The sequence below is a fragment of the Equus asinus genome, chromosome 1 (genome assembly GCF_041296235.1).
Source record: "Equus asinus isolate D_3611 breed Donkey chromosome 1, EquAss-T2T_v2, whole genome shotgun sequence".
Taxonomy (NCBI): Eukaryota; Metazoa; Chordata; class Mammalia; order Perissodactyla; family Equidae; genus Equus; species Equus asinus.
This window is the reverse complement of record NC_091790.1, coordinates 99437189-99457468: the sequence shown is the minus strand read 5'-3', so window position 1 is coordinate 99457468 and position 20280 is coordinate 99437189.

Here is a 20280-nt window from a genome sequence, read left to right as displayed (position 1 = left end):
ACCTAACTGCCAGGGGAGCCGGGAAACAGTCTTGAACACAGTTGAAATTGTGATCCCTGCCTGAGAGGCAAGAACAATGGATGTCAGGAGATAGCCAGTGATCCCTGAATGTGTGTGTGTGTCCCCATAATTCATGTGTTGAAATCCTAACTCTCACGATGATGGTATTAAGAGGTGGGGCCTTTGGGAGGTGACTAGGTCCTGAGGGTGGAGCCCTCTTGATGGGATTACTGCCGTTATAAGAGAGACCCCAGAAAGTTCCCCCACCCCTTTCACCATATGAGGACACAGTGAAAACGTGCCATCTGTGAACCAAGAAAGAGGCCTTCATCTGACCAGGCTGGGACCTGGATCTTGAACTTAAAGCCTCCAGAACTGCAAGAAATAAATTTCTGTTGTTTATAAGCTACCTGGTCTGTGGTATTTTGTCATAGCAGCCTAAAGGGACTGAGATAGTGTCTATTGTATTTTCTATGAAAATATACAGGAATGAAAACATCGTGATGGCAGGGACATGTGACTGTTTTATGTTTTACTCTATTTCTAGGATATGACACAATGCCAAAAAACTACATTTTTAAATAAGCAAATAAATGAAAGTAAAACAGGCAGAGGTTTTAGCACAACCTCAACTGTCGTGCGCTGCTGGAGCAGATTTGGTTTAGGGAAGCTACTTTGGAAAACATCTTGGCATTTTCCAGAAAGGCTTAGAGAAGCCAGGATATTTTCGGCCAACAGCACAGTGCAGTGTGTGGGCGTCCACGTGTAGGGATTAAATCCGCACCCAGGTATAAAATTCAGTGACTGTGGAACTTTCTCTTGGCAAGCCCTGACGGGACAGCCTGTAACCTAAAGGGCCCTCCGCCAGGAAAGTGACCTTCTGCTAGCAGGCCTGGCTGACCCTCTGAGGAGCTGAGACCGGGGTAGCCTGATGGACCAGGTGGCATCTACTCTCCTTATAGCTCTGACATCCCAACACAACTGTGGACTTTCCAAATCTCCCTCCTTGGCTAAGAGTGTGAGAATGTGGGGATGCATAAGGATGATGCATCCTTTCAAAGAAACAATGTTTAAGAAGTCACAAGGTAAGACCGATGGATTTAACTCTATTAAACTAAAAAAGAATGCACAAAATAAAACAGATTTTCAATTTGAATATTTCAAATTAGTATTTGAAAGGTACTACAAATTAAAAACAATCACATTAATAGGAAAAATGAGCACAAGAAAATTACAAAAGAAGAAATAAAAATGACCAAAAAATATATGGTAATGATTCTTTCAAGTTACAAAGCAAATTACTAAAGATTTTAAATGAAGACCTTTTTCACCTATGAAACTGGCAAAAAATATAAGAAAAGTAGGAACGAGGAAATACTTAGAATTGTCAGACTCAGAGCACACAGCATTCTCACACCCTGACGGGGGATAAAGTTGAACAAAACTTCCTATAGTGCATCTTGCTTCTACAGTCCAAACTCTTCCCAATTTATAAATTATTTAGTAGTTTCTTGGTTGTCCTTGCCAAAATATAAACTTGAATTTGGTTAAGTTGTCTCATAAGTAATCTTTATGAGAAGGATCCTGGGGCAGCTTCCAGAATTAAGGGAGACAGGCCACATCATGAGAAGGCATTTAGCTGGTCATTGTCCCGATAGTTATGGGCCCTCAGTGTGTGGAGCTGGAGTGTGGAAGAACCTCCTGGGCAGGTGGTTGAAAGTGCAGGTCACCTAGGCGCTGGCTGGAAGATGAGACTTTGTGTGATTTTGAGTGGAGGCTGGATTCTGCAATTTTAACCAACATTTTTGATTCAGAGGCAGGCGATCCAAGAATGCTCTGAGAAGTGCTACTCTAGGTTCTTGCAGAATACAGGTGAGCATCATCATTACTGCACTTCAGAATCCTACAGTCTGGCGGGAGAGTAGGGACCATGAAGAGAGTGATCGTGACACAGAGCTATGTAGCTTAAATGCTACAGCGCACAGGGATGCAGACATTTCATGACATAATTCACCTGAAACGTTGGCAAGTGATATGCTTTAGATTAGCTGTTATTTTTCCCAACTTCCGTGGTTGTCAGCTCTCCAGGCCTTCTTCTGGACACTGGGCCCCAGTAGTTGTGTAGGCTTTGACCACTGCCATTGGGCTTGATCAATTGGAAGGAGCCAGAAAATCTTCACAGATGATTTTGCATTTGAGATGAGGCTTATGTTACGTGTGAAACCCAACATCGGGAAATCCATCAAAAGACTTGCCATGGGCTGCATTGTGTCTTCCCCGAAGCTATTTTGAAGTCTAACCCCCATACATGTGAATGAGACCTTATTTGGAAATAGGGTCTTTGCAGATGTAATCAAGTTAAGATGAGGTTGTCCGATTTAGGGTGGGCCCTAATCTAATGACCGGTGTCCTTAGAAGAAGAGGGAGATAAGAAGAAAAGCCAACATGTGAAGACATGTTGAGAGAGACAGAGGGAGGAAACCATGTGCCAAGAGAGGCAGAGATCAGAGACATGCATCTACAAGCCAAGGAACGCCAAGGATTGCCAATCATCATCAGAAGCTAGAAGAAGGCACAGATTCTCCCTCAGAGCCCTTAGAAAGAACCAACCCCACAGGCACCTTGATCTCCATCCTTTAGCTTTCAGAGCTGTGAGAGAAGAAATTGTGGTTTTAAGCTGCCAGTTGTTGCTGGAGTAGGTTGTGGCAGTCCTAGCAAATTAATACAAGACTGTAGCGAAAATTCACGTGAAATAAGTAAGCCCAGTGTGCGTCCAGAGAATTGGAAACAAAGTGGTTTGGATGAAACCCGGGGCAGGAAAGCAGCCCGGAGGAGTCAGCCTCTCGTGGTATCAGCCCTGGGTTGTTATGGAGAAGGTTTATCTAGTGCAAAATTGTAGCGTTTTGAAGATTTGGAAGTGGGAGGTGATATCAGATATCCACGTTAAGAAGGTGAGTTTGGTATTGTTTAGAATGTATCAGAGTCTGTGGGGAGGAAATTTCTGAGGGAAATAGAGGAAAAGCGGTCCCGATTGTAGAGTTGTCAATCGGGAGGAGAAGGCTGTGTGTGCATGTCTGTGTCCTGGGGCTGCCATAAATTTTCACAAACTGGGTGCCTTAGAACAACTGGCATTTGTTCTCTCAGTTCTGGAGGTCAGAAGTCCAAGATCAAGGTGTGAGCAGGGCTGTGCTGCTTCTGAAGGCTCTAGGGAAGGCTGCTTCTTTGCCTCTTCCAGCTTCTGGAATATTCCAACATTCCTTGTCTATCCTTAGTTTGTAGCTGCATTACTAATTTCTACCTCCATGGTCACGTGCATTCTTCCCTCTGGGTCTCTGTTTCTCTTTTAATAAGGACATCAGTCTTTGGATTAGGACCCACAGTAATGCAGTATGACCTCATCTAAATTTAGCAAATGACATCTGCAAGAATGTGACCAAATAAGGTCACACTCTGAGGTTCTAGATGAACACGAAGTTTGTGAGAATACTAGTCAACCGGTAGTGTGTATGGTGTACGGGTGTGTGTGAGTGTGTGTGTGTGTGTGTATTTTCATGAGCATATGACTGTGTCCATATGTGTATGCAATAGTTAAGAACATAAGTTCTTTCATAAATAAAAGAATTTTGGAGATTGGTGGATCTGTAAGAATGATCTCATTTTTACTCTTCTTCGCAAAGCAAGAGCACCTCCTGAGTGTCACCTGGCATGTGTACCTGGAGACTCTACTTGAAAAGTGGAAGAAATTCAGCGTTCACAGCGCAGCCCTTTTCATTGTAAGAAAGCATTTCCTTACTTAAGTCTCATTCAGGACAATGATGTATCTGAAGAAATGAAAGGTAGACTATGTTGCTGAAAGAGAAGAAAACTCAACATCATAATGATGTCAATGAGCCACCAGATGGGTCTATAAGTCAATGCAGTCACCACTGAATTCTCTTCATAAGGCAATGCAGAATTTGTCAGGTTGTTGCTAAAGTTTAGTTGGAACAATAAATGCTCAGAAGAGAAAACCAGATTTTGAAAACAAAGAATATATTTTAGGAGTTTAGCAATTATGGAGTGTGGTATCCCCAACAGCCAAAACTGAAGCAATTTGAGTAACAAAGTAAGTATACTGACAACCCAAAGTATAAAATAAATACTCATGAGTCCATAGGGACATAGAAAAATAAATAATTGAATAAATATGTAAATAGGAAGAAGAGAGAAATCTCCTATTAGAAGAACTTTGAATACCTTATATAGATACTTCCCTCTCAAAAAGGTGGAGCACAACTCCCTGCTCCTTAAGTGTGGACAGAGCATAGTGACTTCCTTCCAAAGAGCACAGCATGGAAGGGGGAGAGGGATAGTAACTTCACAGCGGAGCATCCTGACAGACACGACCTCCGCCAGGGGATCAAGGTCAATGGCAACAGTGACAAGTCATGTTGAGAGCATGTGCCTCTGATATGACATGATAAGAAGGGCTCTTTCCCTCTGTGGTCGTCCTCCCCAAAACCCATAACCCCTGTCTAACCAGGAGGAAAACGTCAGACATGTTCCCATAGGGGATGTCCTATAAAATACCTGATTACCCCTCCTCAAAACTGTCAAGACCATCAAAAACAAAGGAAACCTTAAAAATTGTCACAGCCAAGAGAAGCCTAAATAGACGTGACAACCAAATGTAACGTGGTATTTCAGGATGGGATCTTGGAAGAGAAAAAGCACATTAAGTAAAAACTAAGGAAAATGAACAAAGTATGGACTTTAGTTAATAATAATGTATCACTATTGATTCATTAATTGTCAAAAATGTGTCATACTATGGTAAGATGCTAATAATAAGAGAATCTGGGTGTGGTGTTAATGGGAACTCTGAACTATTTTCACAATTTATTTTTGTTTAATTGAAAATATGTTTTTTTTAACCTTCATTCTTAAAGGATGTTTTAACTGGATATGGAAATCCGGATTGACAATTTCTCTTTTAAAACTTCTTTTTCCTCCAATTGTTTTTATTGAAATAAAATATATACAACATAGTACTTATTGTCTTAAGAATTTTTAAGTATGCAGTTCAGTGAAATAAAGCACATTCACATTATTGTGCAAACATCACCACCAGCCGTCTCCAGAACTTTTTCATCTTGTAAAACTGAAACTCTGTCCCCATCAAACACTGACTGCAAATTTCTCCCTCCTGACCCCCTGGCACCCACCATATGGGAGCTCATTCAAGTGGAATCACACAGTATTTGTCTTTTTGTGACTGGAATATTTCACTGAGCATAATGTCCTCAGGTTCATCCATATTGTAGCATGTGTAGGGATTATCTTCTTTTTTAAGATTGAATAGTATTTTTTGTTAATCTAAAAGTATTCTAAAGTAAAAAACTTATTTAAAATAATTCAAATGATGTGGAATAGCCACAGGAAAACAAAGAGAAATGTAATCATGAGCAGAATAGAAAGGAGACCCACCCATGTACTGGTATGTAGTCCATAGTAAGAACACAAATACAAATAATTAAGCAAAAAAGACCTTCGTAAATTCGTTATTCATGTAAAAGAAAATAAATCTAGAGCATTAGCTCAAACCATACGCAAAATATATTCTACATGGAGTAAAGAGCAAAATATAAAACCAAAATTTAACAAAAGACCAAAAATAGAATCCAAACAACTATAAAAGAAGCCAGGACATATTTTTACTAATTTGGGGGCAAAAAAAAAAAAAAAAAAAAAAAAAAAACCTTCCATGAACAAGACACAAATACAAGTTTATTTTTTTTTTGTTTTTTTTAATTCTCAGATCCAAACTGCATCATTGGGCTTTCTCGCCGTTATTTATAATTCGGGCCCACAGAGCCACTTAAGACAGCAACTTCAGATAGATCTGCCTGTTTTCCATAAAACCTTCTGAAATATGAAAATAGCTCTATTTTTCTTGCAAATATTCTCCTACCTGGACTAAACTTTCCCAACAACTTTAATGATTGTCCATTCACCATGGGCACCTTCCTTTGATGAGCTCCCCATCTGCAGTCCTGTGTGTGGTCATCCCTGAGGATAGCAGTGGTCACTAACTGCTGTCGCCCGAAGCTGCTCTGTCTTGCGGCAGCCTGAGACTGGGGGCCAGTGAGAGATCCCACCATGGAATGGGGTGGTCTTGGTCACCTTCATTCTTTTATTTGAAAACAGCAATCAAGTCAGTTCCCCCTCAGTTGTATGGAAGATATTAGGCTGGAAAATAAACATTCACTTTTCCGGTTGTCCTTGCAGTTAGAGGCACCCTCAGGCTCTTCTCTGGTGAATAGATTTTAAGTCAGAGTCATGAGGAAATTCTGCTTTCCTTACAGAGGAGGAAAGAGAGCTTGAGGTTGCAAACTTCTGCACCGGTATTACGGCAACAGGGCAGCAAGCTCCCTGCACTGAAGACGGAAAAGAGGGGAGACGGAGGAGCTGGTGATGGCCTGACTGCGTCTAGCTGCATTTCTAGCTCTGTGAAAAAAATAAATGCCCACATGTGGAATCGGCCACGTAGGCTTTCTGCCTCCACACACTGAAGGCAATCCTCCTGGGTACCCCATCCCGTGTTCCCTCAGTTCCCACGCCTGGGTGTGGACCTACACTGCTTGGCAGCTACACTGTGCAGGTGACCCACATATAAAATAGAGGAAGATTGGCACAGATGTTAGGTCATGGCGAATCTTCCTCAGGAAAAAACAAAAAAATAAAAAAATAAAATAAGTAAATAAATAAATAAAAATAAAGAAAGAATTATTTGGCTCCAGATGTCAATAGTGTCAAGATTGAGAAGTGATAGGTTCTACTTTTGTCTTCGCTATGGGAATTGTACTATTTTTCCAACCCTGAGTCACCAAGTCTTTTTGAGCCTTTCCTCATACACATTGTCTACACCCGTTCTGAGGGATTCTGCTATGTTCATTCAAACTTGAACTTGGTTGGCCTCCCTAAACTGCAGCCCTGCATTTTCCTCTTTTGTCTGTGTCTTTGAAATATCTGAGCTTGTAGCGAGTTCTCTGTGTAGTTGTTTTGGTGTTCAATAATCGTTAAGCAGAAGTTCAATGGCTTAAGAACTGCCAAGCTGGTGTCACTCTCTCAGTGACAGTGACTTACCCATGGAGAGTTACAACTCTCCTCGGAGTTCTGGGATGGGATTGGTCACCTGACTTGCCCCAAGTCCCAGCAAGGCGGCACTGTGGGGTGGGATAAAATGTCCCCTTCACTGACGCCACCCCTGCTAGTCCTCCTTCTCTTATGGGAAGTTTTCTTAGTTTCTCTCTGGGGCTCACCTCAAACGTGTGTTTAATCTTTTTGACACTCTGCGTTTCAAAAGGTGTCTGTGTGTGTCTGCAGGAGTCCTGTGTTGAGAATTTTCTTCTCAGGAATTCATGGATTCTGTCACGATATGTCCATCAAGTGAGTGAATTTGGAAATTGCACCCTGGAGAGACTATCTGGAGAGAACAGAATTGGATAATTTCTTATTTTCCCTCGCTGCGTGTTTATCCTCAAGTGTTTGGTTTACAGCGAGGAGCAGGACAGAGGCTTGAAAGTGTCATATCATTAATGCCGCATTTACAGCCTCCAGCATATGAAGATAACAACTGGAAAAAGTCAGAAAGAGGAAGAATTTACAATGTTTACTCTCTCCAATGCAGATATAATTTTATGGGTTTATTTACAAAATAAAATGATAAAGTGCTCTGAACCCTTGGGCCAGGTCCAGTGGTTCTCTGTTTGTTTGTTTTACAGGAAAATAAGGCAGAGTCCTGGGTGGGTGCCCTTGGGAACAGGCCATCGACTTCTTTTTCTCTTTGACTTCTGCTGTGAACTTCCAACACATGTCATTATCAAGGCTGGAGCCAAGCCCTAAGCTTCCCTGGGGCTCAGCATGCCCCTGGCCTTCGGTTACACTATGTCTCTTCCCAGTCCCCCACCAGGGCAGATTACGGTCACTGGAAACCACGTCTCTTTGGAGCGCTTCAGTTGCCATCATTATTCTCTGAGTAGAATGGCATTGCTCCTCACCTTGATGGACACAACTGGAGCCTCAGTTCTCACTATGTCCTACTGGTCAACCCCTTCTTGTCCTGCCCTCTTTCCTATGGAGCTGAGAGTTCAGGGTGCATCAAAGCCTTCATCACCATGTCCTTCTACATTGCTTCTTTTCTACTTTCCTCTCATCACAACTACAGAAAAAATGGTTCACCATCAGTGCTGTTGCCTTATCAGCCATTTTTGAGTCCACTGATGAAGGTTCTCCCTCCACCATCGCGCTCAAAGTGCTCCGACAATATTGTTCAATGATGTGGTCACCAAACTGGGGGGGGGGGGTGCTTTTCCATCTAAGCAGTACTATCTAGTTCTAGAAACTCTCTTCTGATCGCTCCTGAGAGGTACCCCTCCCAACTCTACTTGTCCTCCCAGATGGGTCCTCGTTTTCCATGTGCTGCCGGGGATGGTTTACCAGGTTCTATCAGCAGTGCTCTTCTCTTCTCCTTCCACATATTCTTTCTGCATGATTTACTTTTTCACTCCTTATTGAAAAACTAAAAGTAAAAGGGAATAACTGTCCAGGTTTTATGTATTGAATTGTTTCCTCCCTCCCCTTCAAAATTCATGTGTTGAAGTCCTAACCCCTGATGTGACTGTATTTGGGGTAAGGTGATAAGTAAAGTTAAATGAGGTCGTAAAGGTGGGATCCTAATCTGAGAGGATTAGTGGCCTTATAAGAAGAGACACCAGAGAGCTCTCTCTTTCTCTGCCATGTGAGGACACAGTGGGAAGGTAGCCGTCTGCCAACTAAGAAGAGGGCTCTTACCACGAACCAAATCTGCTGGCATCTTGATGTCAGACTTCTGGCCTCTAGAACTGTGCAAAATAAAAGTCTGTTGTCAAGGCTCCCAGTCTGTGGGATTTTGTCATGGCAGCCCAAACAGACGAGCACACTGGGCCGGATTTAAGCTCTGAATTGCTCTCATACCGATCCACACAGAGGACATCCCACTAAGAAGCACCAGGAGCGTTTGGAGCAGAATGCTCCTCTGGGCTGTTCCCCCTTCTCATAACCCACTTCTTGGTGAGGAGAGCAGGTCTCTTCCTTCATGCAGTTGGCCTTGAAACATTTGGAAGCAGCGATTACATTTTCTCTTCTCTGAGTTCCAGAGTTTGTTCCTAAAACATGGCTTTATTTTTCCTACTCAGTTTATCCTCTTTTCTGAGTATGTTTACTTATGTACTAGCCTTTAGTTTCTTTTTAAATTTTTGTCTTTTTTTTTTCTTTGAGGAAGATTAGCCCTGAGCTAACATCTGCTGCCAATCCTCCTCTTTTTGTTGAGGGAGACTGGCCCTGAGCTAACATCCGTGCCCATCTTCCTCTACATTATATGTGGGATGCCTACGACAGCATGGCCTGCCAAGTGATGCCGTGTCTGCACCCAGGATCTGAACCAGCGAACCCCGGGCCGTCGAAGGGGAACATGCAAACTCAGCCACTGCACCACCATAATTGTGGCGAAATACACATAGCATAAAATTTAGCATCTTAACTGTTTTTAAGTGTTCGGTGGTGTTAACACAGCCACATTGTTTTGTGAGCTCCACCGCTGTCCATTCCAGAACTCTTTCCTAGCTTTGTAAATAGGATATTTTTTAGAATTAGCCACTTTTAAAATCAACTGTATTTAGTTAATACATATTTTAATGTATTTTACTTTATTTTCCTTGCCCTCAAATTTAAATGTTAGTTACAACTTTTAATAATGGACAAAACTTGGGGCTGGCCCCGTGGCTGAGTGGTTAAAGTTCCGCGTGCTCTGCTTCTGTGGCCCGGATTCACGGGTTTGGATCCTGACCGTGGACCTCTTGCACTGAGCAGCCATGCTGTGGAGGCATCCCACATACAAAGTAGAGGGAGACTAGCACAGGTGTTAGCTCAGGGACAATCCTCCCAAAAACAAAAAAGGACAAAACTTTAAAGTTATATGAATATTTCATCTTCTTTGCATTTAGGATAAATTAATTACTCTTAGCCACAGTCATAAATCTGAATCTTACTAAAATGCTGTTAGACAGAAATAGAAACTATGGACACATATATTTTACATTAACTAATTAAATTATTTAATACTATTTCCACCATAGATACCTATTTTGGTCAGAAAAGTCATTAGGATTTGTGGGACATTTGTCTTAGAAATGATATAGTACAAATGAATGCCATGACATTAAAAATAGAACTAAGGTACACTTCTACAAATCAGGCAATTACAGAGTCACAGTGTGAATTTCTTATCTCATTTGTACAGATACACCATGTGCATGTTAGGAAGCATCTGTTGCTTAAGCTTCCTTTTAAATGCATAAAAACAAAGGGATATATTTCTTATGAATATGGCTTCTATTTGCAAAAACTATTGATGATCCTGGGACAACGGTTGTACTTGGTCACATTGGCAACATCAGTGCCCTAAAAGTAACAAAATGCTCAATTTACAGCATCATTTTAAAGTAATAGAATGGGAATGATGAAGTTAAGACACGTGCAAGCTGATAACAAGATAGCGTGCTTATAAGTAAATTTGATATCATGTACATTTTAACAGTGTTTTAACAAATAGTGAATTCCTTTGGCAGTTCTACAGGAGAGAGAAGAGAGTTTGAATCAAACAGAAAGAGTTGACTATTGAGATGGGCCTCGAATTGTGTGTAGTGTAGTAGAAACATGGTGGATGTGCTCCAAATTTGGGAAGGAAACAGCATTACATGGCTTCCCTACATTGATTGGTCTGGAGAAGGAATGCTCCCTAGAAATTTGCTCAAATTAACGATTTCAAGTCTCGTATTGCAGCATTTTGATGGGTTATTTAGCCAAGTGCCATAATAGCTTTTTTAACACAAGAGGTTAAGCCATAAACTCAGATTTGGACGGAGAGACAGCACTAAAGAGTCAGAGAAAAAGAATGGTCATGACAAAAAAAAATTACTTACATTTCATATGTTTGAAATATAAGTAGATTTTTTCCACAATTATATTATTCTCCTCATTTCAATTCATTTCATTTTTATTGTCTGTGGGAAGAGGAGGAGGAAAGACATTCTGGCTTTCAGCCTGAAGTTTCTTGCCCTCTCTGTAGGTCTGGCTTCCAAAGGGAGGTGTGAGCATGAAAGTACTGGAAAGGATGCCCTTCTGCCGGCATTGGCCTCAGACTCCTCCTTTTGTCAACTGGAACACTCATGTTCTACAGGGGGGAGCGTGCAATGGTTCGATCCCTTTGGAAAACATGAAGGAAGCATTTCACTGCTTCTTATAAGATTAAACAGAGACCTATCACATGACCCAGCCATTCTACTCCTAGGAACTTGCCTAGGAGCAAAGAAACCATATGTCAATGAAAAAATGTATACACAGATGCTCGTGGTAGCTTTATTTGTAATAACCCCAAATTGGAAACAACCTAATTGCCCATCAATAGGGGAGTGGATAAACATGCTGCTGTATATCTATTCAACAGAGAATTATTCAGCATGAATCTCAAAACATCAATGCCAAACAAAGTAAGTCAGACAAAAGAGTGTGTACTATATGACTCCAAAACTCTCACAAACACAAATTTATGGTGACACCAATCAGATTAGGAGTTACTTAGGGGGAAGGAGCATTTGGGGAAGGGCAGGAAGAATGGAAGGTTTACAAAGAATCACGAGAAACGTGTAGGTGATGGTATGTTCACAATTTTGATTGTGGTGATGGTTTTATTCCAGTCAATACTTATTAAATTATACTTTTGTGTGGTTTATATTGTGTTAACAATATTCTTCAGTAAAGCTGTTAAAATAGAACATATTAGGATTTCTTGAACATTTGAAAGTATGATGCACAGGTATTTAACTGCTTTTAACGCTTGATGATGCTGTTTAGGTTTAAACCCACAATAAAGTGTGACTTAGTGTCCACGGGTGAACGTGAAGATAATAATAGCAATAACCAAGCTAACATATGCTGATTACTTATTGCATGCCGTGTCCTGCTTAAGGGCTTCATCTTTTCTCATGTGTGAATTCCTCCCAACAGCCCTATGCAGGGAGTCACTGAGAAAAGCAGTTCAAGTTCACACAATAATCAGGAGCGGGGCTGCCACCCAACTTCACACTCTATTCTCGAGACTGATCATTTGTGAAAAACGCAATTAGAGTTTATGCATCTATATTTAATCAGAACACCCAAGCTTTCTGATAGAGACGTTAAATAAATTATCATTTCCTATGACCTTAAGAAATACAATTGCCATGTGAAGAATCACCTTGATGCAAACACAGGGCAGAGCCTGCATTGCCCTGTGGAGGCCATTAGGAAACAGAAGGGCTCACAGACCAGACAAAGATGGTGGAATCACATGGGATACTGAGTCAACTTAAACATCACAGTGAGAAGCAAGAGGAAGTGATGGGTGTGTGAACACATTTAGGGTGGAGGAGAGAGAACAAACACAGCAAACCTTAGCAGTCGGTGAATCGATGTCAACAGCACACACAAGTTTGTTGCTGTGAGTTTGCAATTTTCCTTAAAACTGAAAGTTTTCAAAATAAAAACTTTGGAAACACTAGAACTATTCAAAATAAATCAATGCCATGTATGGTTTATGGTCTCGTAATAGTAAAGTACAATATAGTTTAAATTAGCGTAACAGTATAAAAAGCTAAACGGGAAGAATAGATACCAACTTTATAAAAACCACTGAGCTTTGGGGACGGGATTGGGCAAAGAAACTGTGACAAAGGGTTTCCTGGGACAAAATATTTTATGCAGAGATAAAAAAAGAAAAATCCTATTGTAAATATGGAAGCCTAACTAACACTATCAAGACTGATATAGAAAAAATGGAAAAGAATAAACAAATTCTAGCATGAGTAGAAATGAAAACATTACTATAAATATAGTCCATTTGTTTCTCACTGTAGAATACTGCGGATAGTTTTACATCAACAAATTGGAAAAATTCGATTTCATGGACTATATTTTTCATATCCAAAAATTAACTAAATAAGACATGTTTAAAAAGGAATATACCAATAATTATTATAAACACTAAATCTACAATCAAATCCTTACTTCTCTTTGGGGAGGTGGGAGGAATCATGACCACATCTAACATCATTTTAAATCAAATTTTAAAGGAATAGATCACTTCTATCTTTAAAAAAGATGGAAAGAAATCCAACTTGTTTAATACCAAAATTGGAAAAGGATAATTTTGTGTTGAATGAAATTTGTCACAGAAAAGCAAAGTTGTCCAATTATTGGAAAATATGTGAGCATAATTCATGAAATTAATGGTCTAATGGAGGAAAATCATATAATAAATATACGCGTAAAATTATTCCATAAAATTCAAATTTTGTTATAAAAACAAAATAATAAGACTCTTCAGAAAGGTGGAATGCAAAAATTTTCTGTCCTCATAAAGCATACCTCCAAACTAGTGTAGACATCATACTTAATGGAAAATTTGGAAGTAGTCCCTTTAAATTTTATAAAATGTCCTGCTGTATGCTGTCACAACTGGTATTCAATCTTTTACTGGAAGTTTCACCCAATGTAATAAAATAAAGATAAAATACTAAAAACATAAAAATGGAGAAGGAAAAGACAAAACATTTTATTTGTACAGGGAAAAAGCAAACTAATCTGCAATAAAAATAAGAAGTAAATAAGAAAGATCATGAGAATTTCTAGACAAAAATAAGTTGATCTTTGATATGAAGACTCAATATCTTAGGAAATTATTCCTTTCCAAATTCATTTACAAATAAAATACAATTTCAATAAATTCCTTGATGTAGGCTGAATTGTGCCTGACTCCCCCTGCTAAATTCGTCTGTTGAAGCCCCATTCCCCAGTGTGATGGTGTTTGGAGATGAGGCATTTGGCAGGTGATTAGAGTTAGAGGAGGTCATGAGGGTGGGGCCCTGGTCCACTGGGATTGGTGCCCTTCTAAGAAGAGACACCAGAGAGTTCTCTCTCTCTCTTTCTCTCCCCTCGCCCATTCCTGCGTGTTCTCAGAGGTGAGGCCATCTGAGGCCATAGTGAAAATGTGGGCTGGCCATCTGTAAGCCAGGGAGAGAGGCCTCACCAGAAACCAGACTCTGGCAGCATGTTGATCTAGGACTTCCAGCCTCTAGAACTGTGATAGGTCAATTTCTGTTGATTATAAGCCACCCAGTCTATTGTATTTTGTTATGGCAGCCTGAGTAGATTAAGACATTTCCCAAAGACCTTTTTTTGTGGAAATTGGCCCCAAAATACAAAAGCCCAAGAATGGGTAAGACAACATTAAAAGATGGAGATATTTCTCTCCTTGGTGAAATATACATCCCACTTCATCGATTCCTAGAGAACATGAACTGTAAGATACACAATTATTATATGAATCAATAACAAAGGATAAATGCTTTGAATTAAATGATGACACACCCTCATAGTGAAAAAAACTCCAACTTTATAAATGATAAAATGTGAAAATAAATGTGCCTCTTGGAATCAATGAAATACAGGATATTTAAGACAGAATAATACTGACGAAGACGTAACTAAGTAGAAATGGAGCCTGATACAGACACAGACAATGTTACTCAGAATCTGGTACATTAGCATGAAAAGGAAAGAATGGTAATTGGCTTTCTCTAAGGTATAAAAATAATTGCAGTTTGCTACCTCATAAATCCAGGTGGATTAAAGATCTAAATTTGAAAAACAACCTTAAAAATAATAAAGGACGCTATCTGTATATATTTGGAATATGGAAAGATTTGGTTTAGTTTTGTTTTAATTAATAGACTATCTTTCAGACTGGTTTGTGGTTTACAATAAAATTGAGCAGAAAGTGCAGAGAGTTCCTACATACCCATCTACCGCCTCCCCCCCCCACCCCAACACACACATATAGACACAGAGTTTCTCCTATGTGATGGTTAATTTTGTGTGTCAAACTGGCTGGCCATATTGCCAGCTATTTGGTCAGACATTACTCTGGATGTTTCTGCAAGAGTTTTTGGATGAAATTAAAGTTTAAATAATTGGACTTTGAGTAAAGCAGACTGCCCTCCATAATGTGGGTGGGCCTTATCTAATTAGTTGAAGGCCTGAATAGAACGAAAAGACTGACGTTCTTGAGCAAGAAGGAATTCTGCAACAAATGGCCTTTGGACTTGAACCGCAACATCAGCTCTTCCCTGGGTCACCAGCCTGCAGGTCCACCCTGCTGATGGACTTGCTGACTTTCTCAACCATGAAAGGCAATTCCTTAAAGTAAATCTCTCTATATACACGTATTCTATTGGTTCTGTTTCCGTGGAGAATCCTGACTAATATACCTTATTATTAGTATCTTGCCTTAATATGGTACATTTGTTGCAATTGACAAGACAATGTTGATATGTTATTATTAAGTAAAGGCCATACTTTACATTAGCGTTCACTCTTTGTGTTGTACAGTTCCATAGGTTTTGATAAATACATAATGTCATGTGTCTACCATTACAGTATCACACAGAATTGTTTCACCTCCCTAAAAATCCTCTGGGCTCCACCTATTCACCCTTCTCGAATCTTTGGCAACCATTCATCTTATTACTGTCTCCACATTTTGCCTTTTCCAGAATGTCACATAGTTGGAATGATACAGTATGTAGCCTTTCAGATTGGCTTCTTTCACTTAAAAGTATGCATTTAAGGTTCCTCAATGCCTTCATGGTTCGAGTGCTATTTCTTTAGTGCTGAGTACTACTTCATTGTCTAGGTGTCCACAGTTTATTTATCCATTCTCCTATTGAAGGACATCTTGGTTGCTTTCAAGTTTTGGCAATTAAGAATAAAGCTGATATAAACATTTGTGTGCAGGTCTTTGTATAGACATAAGTTTTCAACTTATTTGGTTAAATACCTAGAAGCATATGATAAGGGTATGTTTAGTTTTGCAAAAAACTGCCCAATTGTCTCCCAGTGGCTGCACCATTTTGCCTTCCCACTTTCTTGTCCATATCCTTGATACGAAAAACTTTTAATTTTGATAGAACTCCAATTAACCTATTTCTTCTGCAGGAAGACTCTATGCTAATTTACTGGTGCAAAAATGAAAAGCCAATTTTCATAAAGGAATTTCTCACTATGTATTTCCATGCCATCACAACACACTGGCCTGAAGACCCACTACTCCTAACACTGGGGCATGAACTGTCTCCTGTGATCCTCATAAGGGTCATCATAAACCCCCCATGAGGAAGCATTCCCACACACCCTCACCATACCCAAATCTGGCTATTTCTTGCCTATCCTTCAGCACTCAGCCTACATTCCGCTTCCTCATGGCAGCCTTACCCTGCTCTCCAAGAAAAGCTGAGTGTCACCCTTAAAACTTCTTCAGACCCTGAGAGACAATTAGCACAACCAAAGCCAAGTGATTATCTGTGGAACTGTTTAATGGACTATCCACACAACTAGCAGTGAGACCCATGAGGGAAGATCTTGTCTACCATGTTCTCTTTTTCTGTCTGCCACCTAGTGGGGTGCTAAGCACGTACTGGGCACTCAGTATGTGTCAAACAACCAAACAAATCCTCAACAAAGCTTGTAAAATTAATGAGTTTCATGAGACTCTTTCTTAATAGTATTTTTCCAAATCCTAGCAATTATTTTCTGCCAAAATACAGCTCAGAAAATGCAGTTCTACGGAAGGTTAAAAGATACAATCCAGACACACAGTTGGCTGTCGGTCTGAAATTAAGCAGTACCTCAAAGATATATATGGATTTCTTAGGTATTTCTAAAATATATCTTCACCATACTTAATCTCAGCTGAACAAGGATGTTGGCAGAGGGTTCAACATCACAGCTGCTGAGAAGATTTGACATGATTTTCTCCAAAAAGGCACTTTTCCAACACAAGAAGAAGTGTGCAATGAATGCCCAGATTCTATGCTACAACTGTAGAAATCGGATTTTCCAAAAACCTAAAATTCTCTTCAGTCATCAGGGACCAAACTAGTTTGTGTGTGTTCATGTGTGTGTGTATGTGTGTGTGTGTCTAGGCATACCTCATTTTATTGTACTTCACAGATATTGCATTTTTTACAAGACCCTCCACCAACAAAAAGATTACGATACACTAAAGGCTCAGATGATGGTTGCATTTTTTGGCAATAAAGTATTTTTTATTTTTGCTGAGGAAGATTCACCCTGAGCTAATGTCTGTTGCCAATCTTCCTCTTTCTGCCTGAGGAATATTTGCCCTGAGCTAACATCTGTGCCAATCTTCCTCTAGTTTGTATGTGGGTTGCTACCACAGCATGGCCACTGACCAGTGGTGTTGGTCCACACCTGGGAACTGAGCCCAGGCTGCCAAAGTGGAGCACACCAAACTTAACCACTAGGCCAAGGAGCTGGCCCCAGCATTTTTTAATTAAGGTATATATATTGTTCTTTTAGACATAATGCTATTGCACACTTAATAGACTACAGTACAGTGTAAACTTAACTTTCATATGCACAGGGAAACCAAAAAGTTCATGTGACTCATTTACTGCGATGTTCGCTTTATTGTAGTAATCTGGAACCGAATCCAAAATATCTCCACGTTGTGCTGGTATGTATGTGCATATACACGTGCGTGCATGTGTGTGTGTGTGGGAAGCGGCCACTGGGAGCGGAATGATGAGGATCCTTGCAGCCTGTAGAGCTGTCCAGAGCCTGATCTAAACACAGAAGGTGGCTTTCTTTTAGTCACTGTATAAGTTATTTACAAGAATCTGATGCTCCAATTTTTTGAATAAAAATTTTAAATTGCTGGCTGGAAAATTTTTAAATCTGGGTAATGAAACAATTGTCCTACCCGTTAGCCTACTCCATAAACCTTTTTTATATCTCCCCTTGCCAGAATAAATTCCACCCTATCACCAGCTACCGTGCTACCTAGGTGACCTCAAGTGAGAGTGTTCACCATCACGATCTCATTCTCCTCACCTCCAAAACGAGAATGCTAATAATACCGTATGCTGTTTGAAGGATAAATGTGACACCAAAAGCCAAGTGGCTCCCATTGCCTTGCAGAGCCGAGCACAAGGCTCAGTAACTTGCCATGTTCTGCATCCAAACCTTCTTTGCTTTGTAGTGAATAGTTTCTGTATTGAGTCCAGTGCTCTCCTCATCTGGGGGCCTGTCCCTGATGGTCACTGCTCAAGGCTGGCTCATAATAGTACAGAAAAAGGAGCAATCAGTTCACCCTGGGAAGTCAGAGAATATCAAAGAAGAGAAAAGCCTTAAGTTCAGCTTTTCAGGTTGAGGGTTGTTTAAAGGGCAGGAAAGTGGGGGTGGAATGGGGAGGACCATGAGTCCATGTTACATTGAATAAGGTCATGCTGTCACTTGGGCACTGTGATAAGAGCATTCCACGGATTGTCTGGGTCAGCCTCATAACATCCTGTGAAGTGTGCACTGATGCACTCAGCAGGGAGGAAAGGCTGCCAGTGGTCTGCACAGCAGGCTGGCACTCTGTTTCTGGGTGAGCAGTGGGAAGTGAGGTCCGTGTGTCAGCAAGGGCCATGTTCACAAAGCGTCCTTCTTACTACTACTAAAAGTGCATTTGAACACCATACAAAGGCAGGCTCATGGTGAGCCCTTTGTTGAGGTCATTGCACAGGATTCTTTCCTCACAAGGGCCCTGAACTTGGTTCATGCTCTGCTGTTGCCATCTTGAAATTCTTCATATGGCCAGTCCCCACTTTGAAGGTAGTATAGGACCATAAGAATATCGTGCAAAGAGATCTTAATTTATCCTTGGAGAAATGGTGACTGTTCCATGACCTTTAAATTTTTTGTCAAAACATTAAAAAAAATCTCCCTTGCCATTAGTTATAAATGTGTAGTAAACCAAAAAACAAATAAATAAAATCACTGTTAATTTAGTTCACTATAATTTAAAACATTGAAATCATTGAGAATTAAAGTGTTTTTTTCTATACAAGCAATTTCTCAAGAGTAGATTGAATAGTGCTGGTCTTCTTTTCTCCTTTACGCTTTTGATGTTTTGAACTATCTCTAAGAGTTCCTTAAATGCAAGTTATTTTTGCCTGCATCCCTTCCTCGAGAATGTCTTCATCCTTCCCCCTATAACCTCTCTCCTCAGGTCTGTCAGTAATTCGGCTTCTTCAGCAGCGGCAGTGTCAATATTCCCATGGCCAGCTGTTTCTCCTGTGACTCGATTTTCTTTCAGTTCAATTTCACTTCCAGTGTTTCTACTTTTTATTTCTTTGCTGTGTTGCACCTTCGTTGGACAATTCCCTCTTTCAGTGAGCCGTTTTTCTAAAATGCCATGTGGGTTTACCACTGGGAGACGAGGAGCCAACACAACAACATGCTTTGTTGTCTGTGCAAGACTTGACTAATCAAAGTGCAGGGGAGAATGACCGGACTTTGACAGAAGGACGTGACTGGTGAATGACCATGTGCACACCTGATATTTACAGTGATTTGTGAACTGAAGAGCCACAGTGAAGGCTGTATTTTATGCAATTACTCACAGCTAATATATCATGCTAACTGGAACTGGAGCTGTGTTTTGCGGGGGGACTGGTTCGATTTAACCATAGTAACTGGTAGGCGTGCATGTCAGTACTGTGCAAAGTCAGGCTACCTGTAATTTTATTGTTTGGCTTGTGTTTTGGAAGTGAAGTCTAGTGGGACTATGGAGCACGTGTGAATGCGGAGGAAATACACGCAATTTGTGTGTCTGCCGCCATTTCTTGCCACATCATTTGTATATTTTTGCCGTATATGTTTGCCAAGCCCCTGAGCACAGCATTTTGGTGTAACATGATTAATATTAGTTAGATAAGTAAAGGTAACCATCTTCCATACACAGCTGAATAAGTAGGAGCATTGAAGGTCCCTAGAGACTACATTTTCAAATGATCCAAAACTTGCTCCAGATGCAGAAAGAAAAGAATGTAACCCTAAGAAGCATCATATCCTCCTTACTGTGTTACTTCCCTTTGTTGGTCAGCCATTTACACATACAAGAGAGGGAAAGACCAAGCCACTAATAGTTCTTTTTCTTTCAGTCCTTCCTTACTCATCGGCTATCCAAGGAAAGGTCTTGGTAGAATGTGCACAAATCAAGAAGTGAAATAGAAACAGTGGAGTTAGTTTTATGCAGTGTTTCAACTGTTCAGGTACAAATGAAATACATATGAGCTACGAAATAAGAATTGTGCAATT